The sequence below is a fragment of the Delphinapterus leucas genome, chromosome 13, assembly GCF_059928025.1.
Source record: "Delphinapterus leucas isolate spDelLeu-1000000601 "Yukka" chromosome 13, BTC_Dleu_Yukka2, whole genome shotgun sequence".
Lineage (NCBI taxonomy): Eukaryota > Metazoa > Chordata > Mammalia > Artiodactyla > Monodontidae > Delphinapterus > Delphinapterus leucas.
Window position 1 is genome coordinate 14,099,897 of NC_143141.1, and position 25,838 is coordinate 14,125,734.

Here is a 25,838-nt window from a genome sequence, read left to right on the forward strand (position 1 = left end):
ACAAACATTAATCAAAAGAAAGTAGGAGTAGCTATGTTAATATCACATAAAGACAACTTCAGAGCAAAGAAAACTACCAGAGATAGAGGTGGCCATTATATCATAATGAAAGGGTCAATCCACCAAGAAGACATACCAATTAAAAATATGTATGCACCAGACAACAGAGCTGCGAATTATGTGGAACAAAAACTGACAGAGCTAGAAGAAATAGGCAAATTCACAATAATAGTTGGAGACTTCAACACCCTTCTTTCAATAGTTGATAGAATAGCTAGACAGAAAATAAAGATATAAAAAACTTAACACCACCAACAACCAGTAGGATCTCATCAACATCTATAGATACCAACCCAATAACAGCAAAATATGCATTCTTTTCTTTTTAAAATTTATTATTTATTTTGGCTGCACTGGAGTTAGTTGTGGCACACAGGATCTTTGTTGCGGCATGCGGGATCTTTTTTAGTTGCGGCGTGCAAACTTCTTAGTTGCGGCATGCGGGCTTCTTAGTTGCAGCATGCAAACTCTTAGTTGCGGCATGCATGCAGGATCTAGTTCCCTGACCAGGGATGGAACCTGAGCCCTCTGCATTGGGAGCTCGGAGCCTTACCCACTGGACCACCAGGGAAGTTCCAAAATATGCATTCTTATTAGGTGTCCATGGAATATATATCAAGATAGATCATATCCTGGGCCATAAAACAATTCTCAGTAAATTTAAAAGAATTTGAAATCATACTGCATATGTTATCCAACCACAATGGAATCAAACTAAAAATGAATAACAGAACGATAACAGGAAAATCTCCAAACACTTGGAAACTAAACAACACACTTCTGAAAAATACATGGGTCAAAGAAAAGTCTCACCTCAAGAAACTAGGAAAAGAAGTGCAAGATAAACTGAAAGCAAGGAGAAGGAAGAAAATAATAAATATAAAGAGAGATATGAATAAAATTGAAAATAGGAAAACAATAGAGAAAATCAGTGAAAGAAAATTAACAAACCTCCAGCAAGACTGACAGTGAATAAGAGAAGACACTAATTATCAATATCAGAAATTAAACGGAATACCACTACAGACTCCGCAGACATCAAAAAGATAAGGAAATACTACAACTCTATACATATAAATTTAACAACTTAGATGAAATGAGCCAGTTACTCAAAAACACAGACTACCACAACTTGCTCAATATGAAACAAATCATTTGTATTTTTTTGTTGTTTTTTGTTTTGTTTTGTTTTTTTGGTCACGTGCGGCTTGTGGGATCTTAGTTCCCCAATCAGGAATTGAACCTGGGCTTGGCAGTGAAAGTGTGGAGTCCTAACCACTGAACCACCAGAGAATTCCCTGAAACAGATCATTTGAATAGCCCTACAGCTATTAAGGAAATTGAGTGCATAACTTTTTAACTCTCAAAAAAGAAATCTCTAGGCTTACATGGTGTCTCTGGAGAATTCTGCCAAAACTTTAAAGAAGAATTAACACCAATTCTATACAGTCTCTACAGAGAATACCTAATTCATTCTGTGAAGCTAGTATTACCTTGGTACCAAGACCAGATAAAGACAGTAAGCCAAAAGAAAACTATAAACCAATATATCTCATGAACTTAGGTGCAGTAATACCCATGAAATAGTAAGATCATTCCAGCAATGTGTAAAAAGATTGATATACCATAATACAAGGAATACAAGGCTGGTTCAGTGTTCAAGTATCAACTCATAAATCCACCAAATCAACAGGCTAAAGAAGAAAAAGCATATAGTCATATCAATTGATGCAGAAAAGGCATTTGACAACATCCAACATCTGTTTGTGATAAAAAGACTCAGTAATGGGAATTCCCTGGCAATCCAGTGGTTAGGAATTGGTGCTTTCACTGCCAGGATGGGTTCAGTCCCTGATCGGGGAACTAAGATCCTGCAAGCCGCAAGCCAAGTGGTGTGGCAAAAAAAAAAAAAAAAAAAAAAGGCCTCAGTAAGCTAGGAATAAAGGGGAACCTTCTCAACTTGTTAAAGAACATCTACAAAAACCTACAGCTAACATAGTTACTGGCCTAAGGCTGAATGCTTTTCCCCTAAGATGTCCTTGGATGTCCACTTTCACCACTATAGTGAAGTGGCTAGAAGTTCTAGCCAGTTCAATAAAGCAAGAAAAAGAAATTAAAAGACATGACATACATATTAGAAAGGAGGAAATAATACTGTCCCTATCACCAATGATGTTAGTGTCGACATAGAAAATTCCAAAGAATTTACACACACATGCACACACACACAATCCCAGAACTATTTAGTGAGTTCAGCAAGATCTCAAGATACAAGGTCGATGCACAAAACCCAGTTGCATTTCTATGTATTGACATTGACAACATGTGGAAACTGAAATTAAAACCACAATGCCATTTACAATTGCTCCAAAGAAAAATACTTACATATAAATCTAATAAAACATATACAACATCTGTATTCTGAAAATTACAAAATGCTGATGAAAGAAATAAGAGAAGACCTAAACAAATGGATAAACACACTGTGTTCATACATTACTCAGTATAGTAAAGATATGAATTCTCCCCAAATTGATTGCTATAGATTTAATGCAATTCTGGTCAAAATCTCAGCAAGGTATTTTATAACATAGACAAGCTTGCTGTAAAATTTATAGGTAAAGGTGCAGGACCTAGAATAATTATAATAATTTTCAAAAAAAAAGAATGAAGTAGGAGGAATCACTCTATCCAATGTTAAATCTTAATATATAGCTACAGTACCCAAGACTGTATGATACTGGCACACGGATAGACTGATAGATCAATGGAATAGAATAGAGAACACAGAAATAGGCCCACACAAATATGGCCAAGTGATTTTTAGCAAAGGTTCAGGAGAAATTCAATAGAGGAAGGATAGCCTTTTCAGCAAATAGGGCTGGAATTATTGGGCATTCATAAGCCAAACAGAAGTGAACCTCAACCTAAGTCAAACACTTTTTACAAAAATTATCTCAAAATGGATTATGAACTTAAATGTAAAGCAGGTCATGTAAAACTTAAAAAAAAAAACAACAAACATTGGCCAAACATCTTTGGTGCATAGGGATAAACAAAGAATTTTTATATATGACACCAAAAACAGTATCTATAAAATGAAAAAATTGTTCATGAACCTCATCAAAATTAAAACCTTTTGCTCTGTGAAAGATCCTGTGAAGAGGATGAAAAAGACAAACTATAGACTGAGAGTATAATTGCAAACCACATATCTGACAAAGAACTTATTTCTAGAATACATAAAGAACTCTCAAAACTGAACAGTTAAAAAAAAAAACAGTCCAATTAGAAAATGGGCAAAGGGGACTTCCCTGGTGGTGCAGCGGTCAATCCTTCAGCCAGTGCAGGGGACATGGGTTCAAGCCCTGGTCCGGGAAGATCCCACATGCCGAGGAGCAACTAAGCCTGTGTGCCACAACTACTGAGCCTGCACTCTAGCGCCTGTGAGCCACAACTACCAAAGCCTGCCCACCTAGAGCCCGTGCTCGGCAACAAGAGAAGCCATCTCAATAAGAAGCCCGCACACCGCAATGAAGAGCAGCCCCCACTCACCTCAAGCAGAGAAAGCCCATGCACAGCAACAAAGACCCAATGCAGCCAGAAATAAATAAATTATTTTTAAAAACACAGGAAAGAAAACGGAGAAGGACGTGAACATGTGTAGCACTGAAGAGGATTTACAGATGGCAAATAAGCACATAAAAAGCTGTTCAAAAATAAATAGCAATTATACATATACATGTATCTATTCTTTTACAAATTCTTTTCCCATTTAGGTTATTACAGAGTACTGAGCACTTTGCTGTACACCTGGAACTAACACAACATTGTTAGTAATCAGCTATACTCCAAAATAAAATAAAAATGTTTTAAAAACAAGAAAAAGGAAAAAAATTAGCAATTAGCAAAATACAAATTTAAACCACAATGAGATATCACTATATACGTATCAGGATGGCTAAAATAAAATGTAGCAATATGCCAAATGAGGGTGAGGATGCAGAGAAACTAGATCACTCACACATTGCAGATGGGAATGTAAAAAGATACAGCCATTCTGGAGAAGAGTATGGCAGTTTCCTACAAAACTAAACTTGCACTTACCATGTAACCCAGCAGTTGTTTACAAAAGTTTTATTTGTGATAGCTCCAAGCAGGAAACAACCCAAATGCCCTTCAACAGGTGACTGGTTAAACAAACTGTGGTACACCCATACCGTGGACTATTACTTAGCAGTTAAGAGGAGTGAACTGTTGATACACATGACAGCATGGATAAATCTCAGGGAATTATGCTGAGTGAAAAAAAGCCAGTCTCAGAAGGTTATTTTTATATAGCATTCTTGAATGACAAAATTATAGCGATAGAGAACATATTGGAGTCTGTCAGGGATTGGGGATAGTAGGAGGGGCAGGGGTGGCTGTGGCTACATAAGAGTAACGAGGGATCTTTGTGATGGAGCTCTTCTGCATCTTGATTCTGATGGCCACACGATTCTACCTATGTGATAAAATTGCATAGAAGTAAGCTTCAGCATACACACACACACACACATACACGTGCATGTAAAATAAATAAATTTGATGGGTTGTACCAGTGTTAGTATCCTGGTTGTGATATAGGCCTATGTAGGATCTCTCTGCATTATTCTAACTGCGTAGGAATCTACAATTAACTCAAAAAAAATTTTTACCTGGCCTTTTGAGAATAATTATGATAATGAAGGGGAAAGGCAACCACTCTTTATGTCCCTACTTATTATATCTACATCCTCTTCTCTTTGTTTTTAGGTTTACCTGGTTCCTTTTTTCCAGTGATTAATTCTGAGTTGTGTTTAATCCCCCTTCTTCTATCTTCTCCATTTTCCCTGTCAAATAATCAATAGGTTTTTTGGGCCTGATGCAAGATTATTTAAAGTTATATTTAAATATAGAAACTACGATCATAGTTCTTAAACTTTTAACTGATTTTCCTTACTGTCCCAAGGGCGATAAGGAGAGCGTTATGCTCTCTAGTGGACAGCACGTGAGAAGTATGTAAACAGTGAGCTTCTGTTGCTACCAAAGAAATGCCTCCATTACGAATCCTCTAAATCATCTTGTGTGTTGAAACAAGTGAGGGGATTTTTTTCTGCTCAACTCATTCTGAGCTCCTGCCTTTACCCTTGGTTGAGAATCAGGCATTACTCTTTTTGGAAAAGAGTAACAGCTTACTAGAATTCCAAGAGGGTAATGTTTACCAGTAGAAATAAAGGTCAGGATATTAGGAAGACCACATAACTGATTACAAACATTTGAAAGGAATCGTAACATGTCCTTGGCAAGTACGGCGTAGTTTTTTGCCCCCGCACCTCAGCATATGCTATTCTATCTTCCTGGAATGCCTTCCTTCCGTCTTTCAAATCCTGCTTAGGTGTCTGAATCCTTCTGACCCCTTTCTTTATCCTACAGATATAATAATTCCATATGCTGTACTACTCCTACAAAGAATACATACGTATATTGTGACATACAAAATGGAAAGAAGCAGTGCAACACAGTGATTAAGAACTCGAACTCGACACCAGACTGAGTTTGAATCTCAGTTCCACTATCTGTAAGACCATGACCAAGTTATTTAACCTCTTGTTGCCTCAATTTCCTCATCTATAAAATGGTGATAGTAATAATATTTACCTCATAGAGTTGTTATAAGATGAAATTAATCAATATATATAAAATCCTTAGAAAAGTACCTGGCATGTAGTAAGCGCTATATTAAGTGTTAGCTATTGTCTTTATGTATATATTTATTTCACTTAATCAGACCATAAGCTACTTGAGGGGAGTGTAAGTTATCTATTGCCATATTCAAATTACTCTAAAACTTAACGATTAAAACAACAAACATTATCTCATGGTTTTGTGGGTCAGAAATCTGGGAACACTTAGGTGGGTCCTCTGGTGCAGGGTTTCTCACAAGGCTGCAGTCAAGGCGTTGGCTAGGTTGGCAATTATCTGAAAGCTCATCTAGGGGAGGATCATGTGGTTTTTGGCAGGATTAAATTCCTCACGGATTGTTGGACCGAGTTCTCATTTCCTCACTACCTGTTGGCCACCCTCGGTTCCTTTCAACTGGGCAGCTCACAACGTGGCAGCTGGCTTCCATTGAACGAACAAGCAAGAGAGGCTGAGCAAGAGATGTCACCCTAATTTTATACCCTAATCTCAGAAGTGACATCCCTCACCTTTCCTGCATTCTATTTGTGAGAAGCACGTTACTAGGTCCAGCCCACATTCAAGATGAGGGAATTACACAAGAGCAAGAATACGAGGAGGCAGGGCTCCCCGGAACCCATCTTAGGGGCTGCCTCCCTCCTCCCACGCGCAAATTACATTATTGCCTCCTAAAGTCCCCCAAAGTCTCATTTCATTATAGGCAGGAACTGTAACTACAGCTACCTTTTCTTATGGATTTGAACAAAGGGAAAACAGTAACGTTCTTCTTTGTTTTGAAGGAAAAATATAGAATCTCTTGTCACAAAAACTTAAGCTATGTGAACGAAATTCTATAAATAAAAATGTATTAAAGAACAAGATTTTTTTTAGCCGTTTTTTTTTAAATTTTTATTTGAGTATATTTGATTTACCCTTAGCACTTATTTTGAATGCCCTGAAATCTTTTGGAGAATTTAATAACTACACAAATTTTAAACATTCATCATTTGATTTCATTTCCATGTTTGGTTTGAGTGTGAAGATATTCCAAGAGATCAGGAGGTAAAACTTAACTTTACATCTTAAATTTCAATAAGCTCATCCATGTAATATTTATCTTGTCTATTTATAGTCGGATTCATAATGCCAAGGAACGTGGATAATTTAAACTCCTTTTTCCAAAACAACTCCTGATCATGGTTGTCCAAACACAGCATTGTATTCAAATAGAACTCTTCTCATCTAGCCATCTCCAGGGCATTTCTCCAATCTCTAGCTATAGGTGCATTCATTCACCTGTGATATGAAAGAAACACAGAGTAGATATATGACATACCTTGCTTTCTATCCATGAGACATATTTTCCCGAGGCATAAGCAAAAGCCGTCTGCTTTGCCATGGAGCCTCTGGTGGATGTATAATAGCTGTTGGAGAGGGCGTTTGGAGAAAGAGCAGAGGGAAGGGGATTTCTCCTTATGAAGAGCTGAGTTCAGTGCCGTGAGACAAACCAGAGGAGTTTGGAGCCGACAGGTCTCCTCAGGGGGTATGTATTGATGGCACAATAATTAAAATCTATTTTTCTTGTTCCCGGTCCATAAAACTTCTTTTTCTGTTTTAAAACTTTGGGATTTTAAGACAAACTTAAGGTTTTAGATTTAAATTATCAATATAAAGGGAGATTTTCAAGCTACTTCATCTATCAGGGCTAAAAACCTGTAGGGATCTTCAGGATAGTAGTTTTGTTTTTCCTGAGAAGCTACGAAGGATATAATTCATAAAAAATCAAATGGTGTATTATAAATAGTAAATAGTTCTGTCTGTGGACCGCCGATCTCCTGAAATAGCACTTCTAGGAATCTCTGAGCAATGCCTACTCACTAAATCCAGTAACCTTCCTGTCCTGCTTTTGCTACTGACCCATTTGTTTTCGAAACTTCTTCCCGGCGCGAACCTTCAGTTCTGCTCTAAATCAATCTCCTTTTGTCTGCTCGCACTATCCTTGCTTCCGTCCACACTCCTCTGCTAATGTAATGCCCTTTTCTCAAGCCTCTGTCTGATCCTATGCCTCAGAGCCCAGCTTATGTTACAGTTTTTCCTTGAAGCCTCCCCACACCATGGGAGCCCTCCTGGATCTCTGCCTCCTGTGGATTACTCTTGCAGATAAAACTTGTCACTGCTTATTTTGGTTCTTAACCAAATATTCTTTTTTTAGTTATCATATAACCTTTTCATGAGTGAGTGTCCATCACAAAGCTGTCACGTCATGGTATTTGTTTTCAATTTTCAAAGACCTGTGGAGGGACTTCTCTGGTGGTCCAGTGGGTAAGACTCCACGCTCCCAATGCAGCGGGCCCGGGTTCGATCCCTGGTCGGAGAACTAGATCCCACATGCATGCCGCAACTAAGAGTCCACATGCCGCAACTAAAGATCCCACATTGCTACAACTAAAGATCCCGCATGCCACAACTAAGACCCAGCACAGCCTAAATAAATATACACTAAAAAAAAAAAAAAAAAAAAGACCTGTGGAGATTAATAGGTTGTAAAGTGGGAGTTTGTCCTGCAGATGCTGTACAACCCTACCAGGGGGTGCTGAACAGTGCTGCTTATCCTTGAGATTGAAGGGTGCAGAAACAGAAGAATGTGTCTTTCCTGAATTAAATGGTGGGTTTCTGCCTGAAATATTAAAATTAGACTTCCAAATCACAGTACAGAAATAAACTAAAACAACTTCAAATTAAACACGTAAAGCTGGTATTTCTTTAGAGTATCTTACTAAAAATATTATATGGTGTATCTGCATGTGCGCGCATTTGTATGTCTGTATTCTATGATACATGTGGATTCCTTTCCTCGTGGTTTCTTAATTATTTCTGAAACTATAATTTTCAAATTTTCCTGAATTTTTACTTAAACTAAGTCCTTTTGTGGGCAGTTTGTCAAGTTTACTACCTTTTCTGGCAAGAGTTTTATTGTGACTGCTGCTGGGCTCAGAAGTAAAACATCTACAAACTTCTGAACTAAATTGTAATAATCGTGACAGGTTCTATTCACCCTTCTTGGGTAACTTCTCACAGAGTTTTCCAACCTGTCTCTCACTTGCTCCCCAGTCATTTCTCAGTGCAAAATACACAGGACACTGTTTTATAGTCAGCAGCCAAAAATTCTTATATTTTTTCCACCAAACAGAAGATAATACTCAGCCACTTAGGAAAATTCATCTTAATTTTACTCTCTCTGATGGCCATCTCAGGCAGGGAGTCCTTTAGGCATTTTTTATTTGCTAACCTAAGTTACCAATTTAACAACTTTTTCCCTTGGCAAATTATAGTGTGTGTGTGTGTGTGTGTGTGTGTGATTTCAGTGGTTTCTTCATATTACATTTAAAGTGACAGTATCCCTTTTGGGAGACAGAAAAATAGCTGGTTTCATCATACTCCATAACTAAATTATAGGGTTTTTTAAAATAAATTTATTTATTTATTATATTTTTGGCTGCATTGAGTCTTTGTTGCTGTGCACGGGCTTTTCTATAGTTGCGAGCGGGGACTATTCTTTGTTGTGGTGCGCGGTCTTCTCACTGTGGTGGCTTCTCTTGTTGCAGAGCACGGGCTCTAGGCGCGTGGGCTTCAGTAGGTGTGGCGCACGGGCTTCAGTAGTTGTGGCTCACGGGCTCTAGAGTGCAGGCTCAGTAGTTGTGGCGCACGGGCTCCATTGCTCTGCGGCATGTGGGATCTTCCCGGACCAGGGCTCAAACCTGTGTCCCCTGCATTGGCAGGCGGATTCTTAACCACTGTGCCACCAGGGAAGTCCCTATAGGTTTTTTAAAAATTTTCTCTTTCCTGCACCTCTCCCAACTTAGCGCAAGTGTTTAAGTAGTATAGTACGTAGTCCTAAATTAAATTTCTATTTAAAATTCAAAAATTAAAATATGTCAGGGTACTAACTGCTACAAAAAGTTCTAGACCTCCTTCCCTACCATTAATATTACCACAATATTATAAATTTCATTTGTTGGAATTGAAATTTTAAGTTTTAAGACTAATAAGTAATTAGCAATTTAACAAATTACATTTAATATTTGTTGATGAGAGTTTACACTGAAGCTGCTTAATTTCTCAACATGTTGCCCTTATACACACACAAAAAGTGAAAAGTGCTCTCCATAAGAGACTCCGTGTTGTCGCTGTGATCAGAGTCCTGGTTCTCTCTTTAGAATTAAGGGAGCATCTAAAATTCAAGATTCAATACTGTTGGAAAAGAAGTGATAAAGCCTTGATCCAACAACTCCCAAGAATGAAAATTCTGGAACAATTTCCTGGGCTGGTCTTCTTCTCCTGTTACCCAGCCTCTGGACCCAGAAGGAGTTGAGAGGAAATGTCATGATAGAGTTGCTCTATTAGTTATCTCTTGCTACATAACAAATTATCCCCAAACTTAAGAGCTTAAAACAACAAACATTAATTGCCTCACTTAATTTCTGAGATTCAGGAATCCAGGAGTGGCTTAGCTGGGTGGTTCTAGCTTAGGGTCTTAAAAATAGATGACTCATTTATATATACATGTGTATATATATATATGTATATGTATATATAAATGAGTCATCTATTTTTATAAATTTATATAATTTTATATATAAAATTGCAAAAAAGTGAGCACATTTTATTTTACATGAACATTAGATTTAATTAAAATGTATCATGTGTTTCGTTATCATTTCAATTAACTTCTGATTTTTTTTTTTTTGCCTCTTTGATCAGGTCTTTATTCAAAATTAGCTGTCCAAAGTGATTTGACCTTTACCGAATAAACAAATTTAAGTTTATACAGCAGCCTTCTTTTCCTCTGTGGTGGGTTTCTTTTCTGTGGGCTTCTTTTTAGCAGGCTTCTTTTCAGCTGCTGATTTCTTGGTCACAAGAAAGGCTATAAAAACTTTTTCAGACAGCACAGGTTTGCTCCTCTCACAGAAATGCAGCAACATAGCAAATAATTAATAAACGGGAAAAAAGACTAATGAAAGCATCAGTGTCAAATCATGGGGCAGATTAAGCAGAGAGCCATTAAAGTGAAATTGACAGTCCATAGTAGAAAAAGGAAGATGATGAAGTACAAAGGGCATGGAACATGGAATCAAAAGTTTGGCGTTCCAGCCCAGTTCTTCTAGTTGTTTGGCCTTAGGTAGGACACTTACTTCTCTGTGACTTTGTTTCCTGAACTATAAATTGAGGAGATTAGAAGATCATGGTACCAGAAATCTCTTCTTAAAATGATGTAGCTCTGTGTGCCTAAGCTGTAATTGGCAAGACATAGAAGTATACAAGACAATAAAGAAAAGGCAAACAAAATACACACTTTAAGGAAATAACTGAAGGAAAAATTTCTGAATCAAACAAACAAACAAGTTAAAGGTCAAGAAAGTTCAAGCTGCCTCCAAAGAATAATGATCAAAGAAAAACTCATTCCCACCATTCTCCCACCCCAGTCAAGCATATTTGAAAGAATAATCGATCATAAATGAAGCAATAAATGAAAGTCTAATTATAATAAAAGATATGAACTCTGCATTTTCAAAAGATTATAATAAAGAAATTTAACAAAGATACAGTAGATTTGAACAATACAATGAATAAAATGTAACTGATTGAAAAAATCTATAAATGTACTTCCTTTCAGATGAAAAGATTCAAATGAATCTTTTATAGGAACTACACGATAAGCATAAAGAGTATCAATTCTATAAATGACTTTATACAGTTTCAAATAATTTTTTAAAGTACCTAATCATAAGGGAAAAGAGTAAAACATTATTTTTACAAAAGTTCTCTTCAAAGAAGAAATACAGGGGCTTCCCTGGTGGTGCAGTGGCTAAGAATCGGCCTGCCAATGCAGGGGACATGGGTTCGATCCCTGGTCCGGGAAAATCCCACATGCCGCGGAGCAGCTAAGCCCGTGTGCCACAACTACCAAGCCTGCACTCTAGAGCTTGCGAGCCACAACCACTGAGCCCACATGCCTAGAACCTGTGCTCTGCAACAAGACAAGCCCCTGCAATGAGAAGCCCGTGTGCTGCAACAGAGTAGCCCCCGCTCGCCGCAACTAGAGAAAGCCCGCGCGCAGCAACGAAGATCCAATACAGCCAAAAATAAATAAATAAAACAAATAAATTTTTTTTAAAACTCATAAAAAAGAAGAAATACAAACTATAATAATGGAATTTTAAATTAGCTGTATTGAGGTACAGTTAACATACGATAAACTGCATGTATTTAATGTGTACAATTTGACAAGTTTTGACATATGTATACACCCATGAAAACATCACCACAATCCACACAATGAGCACACCCATCACCCCCAAAATGTTCCTTGTGCCCCTTCGTAATCTCTCCTGCACGGCCCTGCCTCCTGCCCATCCACATGATCTACTTCCTGTCACTATAAATTACTTCACATTTTCTAGAGTTTTATATAGATGGAATTATACAGTATGTACTCTTTTTGCCTGGCCTCTTACTCAGCATAATTATTTTGAGATTCATCCATGTTATAACTTGTATGATCAATTCATTCATTTTTATTGCTCAGTAGTTTTCTATTGTATGGATATACCACAATTTGTTTATCCATTCACCTTTGATGGACATTTGAGTTGTTTCCAGTTTGAGGCTATTACAAATAAAGCTGGTATGAATATTTGTGCACCAGTCATTGTATGGACATACACTTTAATTTCTCTTAGGTAAATGCCTAGGAATTGAATGACTAGGTTATATAGTAAGTGTATGCTTAAGTTTTAAGAAACTGACAAAGTGTTTTTCAAAGTGCTAGTCCCATATTTCATTCCTACCAGCAGAATGTAGGAGTTATAGCTCCTCCACATCCTTGCCAACACTTGGTATGGACAGTCTTTTAAATTAGACATTCTAACTGAGGCATAGCAATATCTCGTGATTTTAAATTTGCATTTCCCTAACGCTAATGATTTTTAAGCATCTTTTCATATGCTTATTTGCCATCTGTGTATCTTCTTTAGTGAAGTATCTTCTTTTGCCCATTTTTTATCGGTTGTCAGGTTTTTAAAAGAATTCTAGTAATCTTGAGAGTATTTATATATCCTGGACACAAGTCCTTTATCAGATATGTAACTTACAAATACTTCTCCAAGACTGTGCCTTGTCTTTTCACTCTCTTACCACTGTTTTCCAAAGTGCAGAAGTTCTTGATTTTGGTAAAATCAATTTTTTTTCTTTTATGGATTGTGCTTTTGGTGTTGTTTCCATGAAATTTTTGCCTAACCCCAAATCACAAGAGTTTCTTCCATATATTCTTCTAGAAGATTTATAGTTTTAGGTTCTGCATTTAGTTCTATGAACTAGCATCAGTTAATTTTTCTGTGTAGTGTGAGGTATGGATCAAAGTTCTTTTCTTTCTTTCTTTCTTTCTTTTTTTGGCATATGGTTATCTAATTGTTCCAGCAGAATTTGTTGAAAAGAAATGTAATTTCTTTGGATGTTTGTGAAAAATCAGTTGTCTATATATATGTGGGTCTATTTTGGGCCTCTATGTTCTTTCCATTCATCTGTTTGTCTATCTTTTTTTTTTAAGTATTTTTAAAAATTTATTTTATTTATTTATTTTTGGCTGCATTGGGTCTTCGTTGCTGCACGCGGGCTTTCTCTAGTTGCAGTGAGCGGGGGCTACTCTTCTTTGTGGTGCATGGGCTTCTCATTGCAGTGGCTTCTCTTGTTGCAGAGCACAGGCTCTAGGCGCATGGGCTTCAGTAGGTGTGGCGCACGGGCTTCAGTAGTTGTGGCTCACGGGCTCTAGAGTGCAGGCTCAGTAGTTGTGGTGCATGGGCTTAATTGCTCCGCGGCAATGTGGGATCTTCCCAGACCAGGGCTCGAACCCGTGTCCCCTGCATTGGCAGGCGGATTCTTAACCACTGTGCCACCAGGGAAGCCCCTGTTTGTCTATCTTGATACCAGTTCCATATTGTCTAGATTACTGTAGTTTTACAATGTCTTGAATTCAAGTAGTGGAAGTTCTTCAACTTCGTTCTCCTTTCACAGAGTTGTTTGGCTTTCTAGGTACTTTGTATTTCCATATGAATTTTATAATCAACTTGTCAATGTTTACAGAAAAAGCCTATTGGGATTTTGGTTGAGATTGCATTTAATATATAAATCAATTTGGGGACCGTTGGCATCTTAACAATATTGAGTCTTCCAACCCATGAACAAGGTGTGTCTCTTCCTTTATTTAGATATTTTTAAATCTTTCTCAGCAATATTTTGTAATTTTCAGAATACAGCTGTTATACATCTCTTTTTCAGGTTAATCACTAAGTATTTCATATTCTTTATGCAAATATAAGTGGTCTTTTAAAAGTTTTTTCAGTTCCCAATTGTTCTTTGACCATGTATGGAAATAGAATTGAATTTTGTATATTGACTTTATATCCTACAACCTTGCTAAACTCACTTCTAATCAATGATCACTTCTAATACCTCTTTTGCAAACTCCATTGGATTTCCTAAATGATCATGTCTGCAAATAACAATAGTTTTACTCTTTTCTTTTCAATCTGGATTCATTTTATTTCTTTTTCTTGCCTGATTTCATTGGCTGTACTTTTGAGTACCAAGTTGAATAACAGTGGTGAGAATGCACATCCTTGTCTGTTCCTGATCTTAGGGAGAAAGTATTCAGGCTTTCACCACTAAGTATGACAGCAGCTGTAGATTTTTTTTAGATGCCCTTTATCAGGTTGAAGAAATTCCCTCATGCTTTTGTAATTACTGATATAGTTAGGTTTAAGTCTATCATTCTGACACGTCTTTTCTAATTGCCCTATATGTACCTTCTTCTCCTTTTCTTCATTTTCTTTGTATTGAGGATTTTTTTATTCCTTTTTATATCTTGAGTTGGGTATTGGCTATTACTTTTTCTGTTGTTCAATGGTTGATTTAATGTTTATAGTATATTTTCCTTGATGCATCACAGTCTACCTTGAAGTGATATTATGCCACTTCATGTACAGTATACAAACCTTAAAATAGTATACTTCTACTTCTTAGCTCCTGGCTTTTATGCTACTGTTGTCATGTATTAGAGTTAATACGTGTATTAGAAACCCCACAATACATTGTTCTTATGTTTTCTTAAACAGTTATCTTTTAAAGATATTTAAATAAGAAAAAAGGGCAAATATTTACCCATATAGTTACCATTTCCAGTGTTTTTCATTCCTTTACATAGATTTATATTTCCACCTGATACATTTTTCCTTCTGTTTGAAGGACTTCCTTTAACATTTATTTCAGTCTTGGTCTGCTGGTGATTAATCCTTTCATTTCCTATATATTTCAAAAAGTCTTTATATTGCCTGGGTTTTTTGTTTTCTGGGTTTTTTTTTTTTTGACTGTGCGGCATGTGGGATCTTAGTTCCCCAACCAGGGATTGAACCATTACGCCCTACATTGGAAGATGAAGTCTTAACCACTGGACCACCAGGGAAGTCCCTAGGCTGACAGATTTTTTTTTTTCTTTTAGTATATTAAACACGCTACCCTCTGCCATCTAACTTGCATTGTTTCCAAAGAGAAATCTGATGCTTCTTTGTGTCTTTCTACATAACTTGTATCTTTTCTTTGGTTGCTTTTATCACTTTTTTTTTTGTGAACTGATAATGATGTACCTTGGTGTAGTTTTTGTTATATTTCTTGTGTTTGAGATTTGTCAAGCTACTTGAATCTTTGAATTTATAATTTTCATCAAATATGAAAAAAAAAGTTTGACCATTGCTTCTTCAAATATTTTGCAGATCCCCACCCTGTCTCCATTGAGGACTCCAATTACATTTATATTAGGCTACTTGAAGTTGCCCCAAAGATCACTGATTTTCTGTTCCTTTTTTCTTGAATTATTTTTTAAATCTATGCTTCAGTTTGGATAGTTTCTATCGCTATGCCTTGATGTTCACTAATCTTCTTTATGTCAATTTATAATCTGCCATTAATGACATCCAGTGTATTTTTCACCTTAGATACTATAGTACTCATCTCTACATATTCAATTAGGTATTTTTTTAATATATTTTATGTTTCTACTTAAGTTTTTGAACATATGGAACACAGTTATAATAACTCTTTTTTAACATCTTTATTGGAGTATAATTGCTTTACAATGGTATGTTCGTTTCTGCTTTATAACAAAGTGAATAAGCTATACATATACATATATCCCCATATCTCCTGTAATAACTCTTTTAATGTCATTGACTGCTAATCTAACAGCTGTGTAAGCTCTAGTTTAGTTTTGTTTTATTGATTCAATCCTCATCAAGGGCCATATTTTCCTGCTTCTTTGTATGTCTAGTAATCCTTGACTGGATGCCAGACATTGTGAATTTTGCCTTGTTGGGAGGTGGCTATTTTTATTCCTGTGAATATTCTTGAACTTTGTTCTGAAATGCACTTAAGATAATTGGAAACACTTTGATCCTTTCAGGTCTTTCTTTTACAATTGTTAGGTGAGACCAGGGCCATGTTTAGTCAAAGGTTAGTTATTTTTTACTACTGAGGTAAGATCCTTTTGAGTACTCTACCCAACGTGCCATAAATTATGAGACTATTCAGTTTGGCTAATGGGAACAGGTTCTATTCCCGGCCCTCTGTGAGTTTCTCTAATCCTTTTGGATGGTTAAGTCCCAAGCCTTGAGTAATTTCCTCATACATATGCACTGATTAGCACTCTGCTCAATACTCAAGAGGGACATTCTAAAGATCTTCAGGGTTCTCTTTTTCTATCTCTCTGGTACTCTGTCCTGTGATGTATAGCCATCTTGGTCTCTCCAGACTCTCAGCTTCATTTCCTCCATTCAGGGAGTCCAGTGAATCCCCTTTCTATGCTCTAGACTGGAAACTCTCTAAAGGTAAAAAGCCAGGACAATTATAGGGCCTAACTCATTTGTTTCTTATCTCTCAGGAATCACCTTCTTTCATTGCCAGTGTGCAATATTGAAAATTATTGTTTCAAATATTTTGTCTGGTTCTGCTGTTGTTGCTTCAGGTGGGAGGGTAAATCCATTTCCCATTACTCCATGTTGGCCAAAAGCTCAAGTCCATTAGTCTTTTATAAGAACTATACAATAATCTTAAATAAGCTTAAATTCTACAGAGAATTATGTGTGTGTGTGTATATATATATATATATATACATAAAATATATATATTTTTATATATATTTATATATATAAAATTTTATACATATACCAAAATATACATATACCAAATTATGTGAGTAAATGACAAAAATTTGTTAAAAGTAAATATTCTCTTCAGAAAGTCCAGAAATAATAATGGCATATTTTTAGACAATGGAAATCCTAGATAAAACATTTAAAATCACTGGAATAGAGCCAAAAACCAATATGTTTCCTCAGATGCTTTACACTGACAAAAAGAGAGAAAAGAGAAACCCAGTTCGTCAAATTATATTTTAGAAAAATAGAAAAGGAAACTAGGAAAGGTATAGTAATAAATTTAAAAGTAGAAATATAGTATTGGAAAATGATGACTTAGTATGAAAGATAAATAAAACTTAAAATCAGCTCTTTGAAGAATAAAATACAGGTAAACTATCAGCCCAACTAATTTTTTTAGAGCACAGAAAGCACACAAATTAACAATGTCCAAAATGAGGATGAAGATATTGCAACCAATAAATACACGTATAGGGAAATGATGTAAGCCAAAATGCAGTCGTCTCCCCTTAATTTCTGTTTTGCTTTCCCCAGATTTCAGTGACCAGCAATCAACCACAGTTTGAAAATGCCTACAATACAATAAGATATTTTGAAAGAGAGAGACCATATTCACATAACTTTTATGACAGTGTATTGTTCTATTATATTAGTAATATTGTCGTTAATCTCTGAGGTTGCCCAATTTATAAGTTAAACTTTATCATATGTATGGATAGGAAAGAATGTAGTATACATAGGGTTTGGTACTATCCGAGATTTCAGGCATCCACTGGGGTTCTTGGAATGTATCCCCCTTGGATAAGGGGGGACTACTGTATTACTTACTAGTTATCATTGGGAGCTGGGGTTAAATATAACTTTTATTTATCTCTTTCTCTGTTGTGTGTATGTGTGTGTTTTACATTTTCTGCAAAGAACATATGATACTTTGTAATAAAAAAGGTATTTGGAAAAAAGTTTATGCAACAAGATTTAGAAAACTTAAAGGAAGTAAGAAGGAAAGAAAGAAAAACATTTATCCAGTTGATTTACAGAAGGAAAAATTGGAGTGGCCAAGAAAAGATTAAAGAGATGTTCACCCTTACTAGTAATCAGAGAAGCACAAAATAAAACAATGTGAGAACATTCCACATCTTTGAGTTTGCATAAGTTAGTAAGTCTGATAATGCCACGTGCTGGCAAGGATGTAAGACCCAGGAGCTCTTATATTCTGCTAGCAATAGTGTAAACTTACAATGTTGCACTTTGGTTCTCTGGGAAACAGGCTCTGAGACAGAGATCTGTGTACGGAAGATATTGGAGAGTGTGCTTGGGATCAATACCTGTAAGGAGGGAGAGAAGTAACATTCAGCAAAAAGAGAAGTTGAGCACTCCTTACTCCTCTTCCCCAAGACCCTGGCAACCATGAATAGGCTTTCTATCTTTATGAATTTTATCTCATATGAATGTAATCGTATGACACATGTCCTTTTGTGAATGGCTTCTTTTACTCAGCATGTTTTGAACAACTCTGTGCCCACAAATTTGATAACTTGAATGAAATGGACCAATTTCTTGAAATACACAATCTACCAAAACTCACACAAGGAGGAATAGGCAATATGAGTAGGCCTAAATCTATTTAAAAAATTCAGTCAATAATTAATGAACTTTCAAAACAGAATGCACCAGGTCTAGATTGTTTCCCTGGTGAATTTTACCAAATATCTAAGGAAGAAATTATACCAATTCTCTATAATCTCTTCCAGAAAATAGAAATAGAGGGAATACTTCCTAACTCATTCTGTGAGGCCAGCATTACCCTAACCAATTACCAAAACCAGAGAAATATATTACAAGAAGGAAAAAAAAAACTACACGGTGATATCTCTCATGAATAATGGTGCAAAAATTCTCAATAAAATGTTAACAAATAGAATCCAAAACTGTATTTTTAAAATGTATACACTATGGCCAAGTGGGATTTATTACTCCAGGTTTGCAGAGCTTGCTCAATATTTGAAAATCAGTCAATATAATCTACCACATCAGCACACTAAAGAAGAAACATCATATGATCAAATGCAGAAAGAACACTCAACAAAATCCAACACCCATTTATAATAAAAACTCAGCAAACTAGGAATAGAGAGGAACTTCCTAAGCTTGATGAAGAATATGTATAATAAACCTGTAGCTAACATCATACTTACTGGTGGAAAGCTAGACTCTTTCCCTCTAAGATCAGGAACTAAGCAACGATGTCTCCTCTCACCACTCCTATTCAAATTGTACTAAAAGTCCTTGTTAAAGCAATAAGGCAAGAAGAGTAAAGAAAAAGCATACAGGCCAAGAAGGAAGAAATAAAACTTTGTTCGTGCAGATGACATGACTATCTATGCAGAAAATCTCAAAGAATTGACACGGTAGCAGCAACAACAAAATCCAAAATCCCTGGAACTAATAAGAGATTATAGCAAAGTTGCCAAACATAAGGTTAACATACAAAAGTCAGTTGCTTTGCACAGCAAAGGAAACCATTAACAAAACAAAAAAAAAATCACCTATAGATAGGGATTGCAAACAATGTGACTGACAAAGGGTTAATATCCAAAGGGTTAATATCCAAAATATACAAACAGCTCATACAACTCAATATCGCAAAAACAAACAACTTAATTAAAAAATGGGCAGAAGACCTAAATAGGCATTTCTCCAAAGAAAACATACAGATGGCCAAAAAGCACTTGAAAATGTGCTCTCAATATTGCTAATTATTTAAGAAATGAAAATCAAAAGCACAATGTGGTATCACCTCACACTTGTCAGAATGGCTTTCATCAAAAAGTGTATAAATAATAAATGCTGGAGAGAGTGTGGAGTAAAGGGAGCCCTCCTACATTGTTAGTGGGAATGTAAATTGGTGCAGCCACTATGGAAAACAGTATGGAAGTTCCTTTAAAAACCAAAAGTAGAGTTACCATATGATCCAGCAATCCCACTCCTGTAATTCAAAAAGATACTTGCACCCCAATGTTCATAGCAGCACTATTTACAATAGCCAAGACATGGAAGCACCCTAAATGTCCATCAACAGATGAATGGATAAAGAAGATGTGGTATGTATATGTGTATATATATATTTATATATATACACACACACATATACATACATATATATGTATATACATATGTGTGTGTGTGTGTGTATATATATATATATATATATATATATACAATGGAATATTACTCAGCCATAAAAAAGAATGAAATATTGCCATTAGCAGCAACATAGATGGACCTAGAGAATATTATATTTAGTGAAGTAAGTCAGAGAAAGATAAATACTATATGATATTACTTATATGTTGAATCTAAAAAATAATACAAATGAATCTATATGCAAAACAGAAACAGACTCAGAGACATAGAAAACAAACTTATGGTTACCAAAATGGAGAGGAAGGGAAGGGAGGGAGGGACAAATTAGGAGTATGGAATTAACATACAAACTACTATACATAAAACAGATAAGCAATAAGCATTCACTGTATAACACAGGGAATTATATTCAATATCTTGTAATAACCTGTGATGGAATAGAATCTGAAAAAATATATATAACTGAATCACTTTGCTGTACACATGAAACTAACACAATATTGTAAATCAGCTACACTTCCAAAAAACAGTCAATTGCTTTGGTATGTGCCAGCAATAACCAATTGGAATTTAAAAATTTTTAAATTACACCATTTACATTAGCACCCTCCCCCCTCAGAAGGACATACTTAGGTATAAATCTAACAGAATATGAACAGAGCTATTTAAAGAAAACTAGAAAACTCTTATAAAAGAATTGTGGAAAGGAGATCAATATTATTAAGATGTCAGTTTTTCATACTTGAGATCAATGCAGTCACAATCAAAATCCCAAGTTATTTTATGGATATTGACAGACAGATTCTAATGTTTAGAGAGGCAAGAGACTCAGAATAGCCAACACAATATTGAAAAGAAGAACAGGGAATTCCCTGGTGGTCCAGTGGTTAGGATTTGGCACTTTCACTGCAGGGGCCTGGGTTCAACCCCTGGTTGGGGAACTAAGATCCTGCAAGCTGCATGTGGCCAAAAAAAAAAAAAAAGAACAAAGTTGGAAAACTGACACTACAAAACCTTAAGACTTATGGTAAAGCTACAGTAATCAAAACAGTATGATATTTGGCAAAAGAAGAGATAAATAGGTCAATGAAAAGAAATAGAGAGCCCAGAAATAGAATCACACAATATAGTCAACTGATCTTTGACAAAGGAGCAAAGACAATTCAATGGAAAAAGGATAGTCTTTTCAACAAATAATGCTGGAACAACTGGACATCCACATGGGAAAAAAAGAATCTGGGCATATACCTTACATCTTTCACAAAAATTAACTCAAAAAGGATCCTAAGTCTAAAGGTAAAATGCAAACTGTAAAACTTCTAGAAGATAACAGAAGAAAAAATCAGCACAATCCATGAAAGAAAAAAGTGTGAAGTTGAACTTCAAAAAAATTTAAAACTTCTGGTCAGAGAAAGACACTAAGTGAATGAAAAGACAAGTCAAAGACTAGGGGAAAATATTTGCAAGACACATACTTGATAAATGACATGTATCCAAAATATACAAAGAACTCTTAAAACTCAACAATAAGAAGACAACCCAATTGTAAAATGGGCAAAAGATCGAGCAGAGGGCTTCCCTGGTGGTGCAGTGGTTGGGAATCTGCCTGCCAACGCGGGAGACACGGGTTCGAGCCCTGGTTTGGGAGGATCCCACATGCCGCCGAGCGGCTGGGCCCCTGTGCTGCAGCTGCTGAACCTGCACTCTGGAGCCCGCGAGCCACAACTACTGAGCCCACGTGCCGCAACTGCTGGGGCCTGAACGCCTGGAGCCCATGCTCTGCAACAAGAGAGGCCACTGCTGTGAGAGGCCCGTGCACTGCAGCGAAGGGTGGCCCCCGCTCAGCGCAACTGGGGGGGGGCCTGTGTGCAGCACAGGCCAAAAAAAAAAAAAAAAAAAGATCAAGCAGACACATCACCAAAAAGACATGCAGATATCAAATAAGCATATGAAAATATGCTCACCATTATATGTCATAAGGAAATTGCAAATTAAAACCAATGAGATACCACTACACACCCATTAGATTGGCTAAAATCAAAACATTGACAACACCAAATGCTGACGAAGTTGTAGAACAACAGGAACGCATTGGGAGTGGGAGTACAAAATGGTACAGTCACTTTGTAAGGTTTTTGTTTTGGTTTGGTTTGGTTTGCTTTTTCCTAGTAAAAAATTGTATTTACTTAGAAGCATTCAGAATGTCAACAAAAGAGCTGCAACCTTTTTTCTTTCTTTTGCAATTACCAAGTGGTATTCAGTTAACAGAACAACAATTATTTCATGTAAGCTGCATCAGAGACAACTGAAGATGAAAAAACTACCATCCCCATATATAACTAATATGTGCTGTGCACCAACAAGAACCTGCTTTAAATTTCCATGCCAATTTACAACCCCCATACCGTACCAGGCAAGGTGAGTGGCTGTGGAAAGTACCACCAGGACACAGCTATCTAAATACACATTCAGTAGGGTGTTAACTGTACAAAAAAAGGCACTGTACAGTTCAAAAACAAATCATACACAGCCTTACCTTTCAATTTTTTTTCTTTAAAAGGGGTGAGTTTTGTACAGGGGGGTTAAATACTTCATGGACAAGAAAAAAACTGCACTAGAACCACCTTATTCATCATCTTCTTCTTCCTCTTCATCCTCATCTTCCCCATCTTCCTCTTCTTCCTTCTTTTTCTTTCTTTTTTCAGCCTTGACGATTCCCTTTTTTGCTGCATCAGGCTTCCCTTTAGCTCCTTATGCAGCAATATACTTTCTGTACTCTTCCTTCAGCTTAGGAACCTTCTTCTCATAAAGCTGCTTGTCATCTGCAGCAGTGTTACTCCACATCTCTCCCAGTTTTTTTGCAACATCACCAATGGATAGGCCAGGATGTTGTCCTTTGATTTTTGGACGATACTCAGGACAAAACAAGAAAAAGGCTGAAGGAGACCTCTTAGGTGCATTGGGATCCTTGAACTTCTTTTTCGTTTGCCTTTAGGAGGGATATAAGTTTTCATTTTTCTTTCATAACAGGCCTTGTCTGCCTTTACCATGTCATTGAATTTTCCTTTCTCTTTAGCAGACATGGTCTTCCACCTCTCTGAGCACTCGTTAGAAAACTCTGAGAAGTTGACTAAAACATCTGAGTGCTTCTTCTTGTGCTCCTCCTAGCAAGTTTTCCAAAGAATGCATATGATGACATTTGGCCTCTCGGCTTCTTAGGATCTCCTTTGCCCATGTTTAAGTATTTTTCCTCAGTGAGGCACAGAGTTGCCCAGTTCCCGTCCGGCTCTCACTTGCCCGGGCACTGTCTCTATAGAGCTCAATGACTGTATAGCCACTCTGGAAGACAGTTCAGCAGTTTCTTACAAAACAAAACATACTCTTACCATACAATCCAGCAGTTGCACACCTTGATATTTAACTAATGAGTTAAAAACAAATTCACATCAAAACTTGTGCACGTGTTTATAGCAAGCTTATTCATACCTGCAAACATTTGGAAGCAACCCAGATGTCCTTCAATAGGTATATATATAAACAAACTGTGGTATATTTATACAATAGAGTATTTTTCATCATAAAAAGTAATGAGCTATGAAGCCATGAAAAGACATGGAGTAACCTTAAATGCATATTTCTAAGTGGAAGAAGCCAGTCTGAAAAGCCTGCATACTGTATGATCCCAACTATACAGCATTCTAGAAAAGGAAGAATAGAGACAGTAAAAAAATCAGGATTCTCGGGAAAAGAGGGAAGGATGAACAGGAGGAGCACAGAGAATCGTCAGGACGGTGAAGCTACTCTGTATGATACTGTAATGGATACATTACATTATACATTTTTCAAAACACATAGAATCATACAACACAAAGAATGAACCCTAATGTAAACTATGGCCTTAGTTAATAATAATGTATCATTATTCATGTATCAATTGTTAACAAATGCATCACACTAGTGCAAGATGTTAGTAATAAAGAAAACTGGGGAGGAGGGGGTTGGATAAAGAAGATATATGTTTCTCGAAACCTAAAACTGTTCTAAAAATAAAGTCTATCAATTATTCTTTTATAACTCTATCTCCATAGTTAATTTTAAAAAGGTAAAAACTTTTAAACAGGATTTTCTAACCTATTTAAAAGTTTCTAAAGCACTCTAGTGGGTTTTGAACACATTTATTTAAAATGTAAATGTAGCATATTCTGATTAGCTTGCAGGAACAATTGATTGTCATTAGGGAAGATGAAAATTGACTAGCCAAATTTCAACATAGATTTTTGCATAATTGTTGGATGAGATTGAAATATAAATCACTTGGAATTGATTAGTTTTGTGAGGTGTCTTTTACAGCTATTTTAGATATTAAAACAAAACTTTAAATCCCTACAAAACAAAATGTCAAATCCAGATTTTAGCTTACATTTATTGTTACTGTGTACTAGACACAGCTCTGAGCACTTTATATGTATTAATGATGTATAGTATTCCAATAAAAATCCAACAGGTAGTTACCACTATTCGTCCTATCATCCTGTTTTACAGATGAAGAAACAAGAAAGAGAGAAAGAGAAAGAGGGAGAGAGAGAGAGAGAGAAAGAAAGAAAAAAAAGAAAGAAAGAAAGAAAGAAAGAAAGAAAGAAAGAAAGAAAGAAAGAAAGAAAGAAAAGAAAGAAAAAAGGGAGGGAGGGAAGGAAGGAAGGGAAAAAGAGAAAGGGAAAAATGGTTAGGTAACATCATCAAGGTCATACGGACTTTAAGTGGACTAGCTGAGATTTGAACCCCAACAGTCTGTCTCTAAAACTTATATAAATTATTTTAAATATAAATAGATTAAGTATTCCAATTAAAAGGCAGAGGCTATCAGATTGGATTTAAAAATCAAGATCTAATTAAATGCTGTTTACAACATACGTACTTCACATTTAAATACACACATAGGTTGAAAGTAAAAGGATGGATAAAATATACCATGCAAACCTTAATCATAATAAATCTGAAATGGCAATGTTAATATCAGACAAAATAGACACAAAACAAAAAGTATGAATAGAAAATTAAAAGGGACATTTTCATGATAAAAGGGTCAATTCATCAATAAGACATGAACATTATAATATGTACTCACCTAATAAAAAAGTTTCAAAATACACTAAGCAAAAACTGCAGAACTAAATGAAGACATAGACAAATCCACAATCATGTTTGAAGAGTTTAATATCTTTCAGTAGTTGGTAGAACAAGCAGGCAAAAAGTCAGTAAAGACACAAGAGTTCAACAATACTATTAAGTGACTTGATCTAATTGACATTAGTAAAACATTACCTAGCAAAACATAGGATACACACTCTTTTCGTGTGGAAATCATCATCATAAAGAAACTCTTGCACATGTTCATTTTTTGTAATAATGAAACACTTGAAACAAAACTAGAGAATTCATAAATAGTAGCATTTTATACAAAGAAAAATCATACAGCAGCTAAATAATCAGAGCTAATTTCATTCATATGGATCAATATGGATAAATCTAAAATATCTAATAATGAGTAAAAGAAGCAAGTTGCAGAATGATAAGTACAGTATGATAACAATTTATTAAAAGCCTTAAAACATACAAAACCATGTTGTATTTTAGTTATGGTTACGACATACTTAATGAAAATACATTAGC

At 36.0% G+C, this 25,838-nt stretch overlaps 1 long non-coding RNA gene and 1 pseudogene across 1 annotated transcript in view; one reads left to right on the forward strand and one right to left on the reverse strand.

Moving 5' to 3' along the window:
• LOC149747693 (uncharacterized) overlaps window positions 1-25,838 on the forward strand; it is a 68,908-nt gene that overhangs the window by 16,241 nt on the left and 26,829 nt on the right. The gene's annotated exons all lie outside the window — the stretch shown is intronic.
• On the reverse strand, window positions 21,471-23,581 carry LOC149747694 (high mobility group protein B1 pseudogene; annotated as a pseudogene).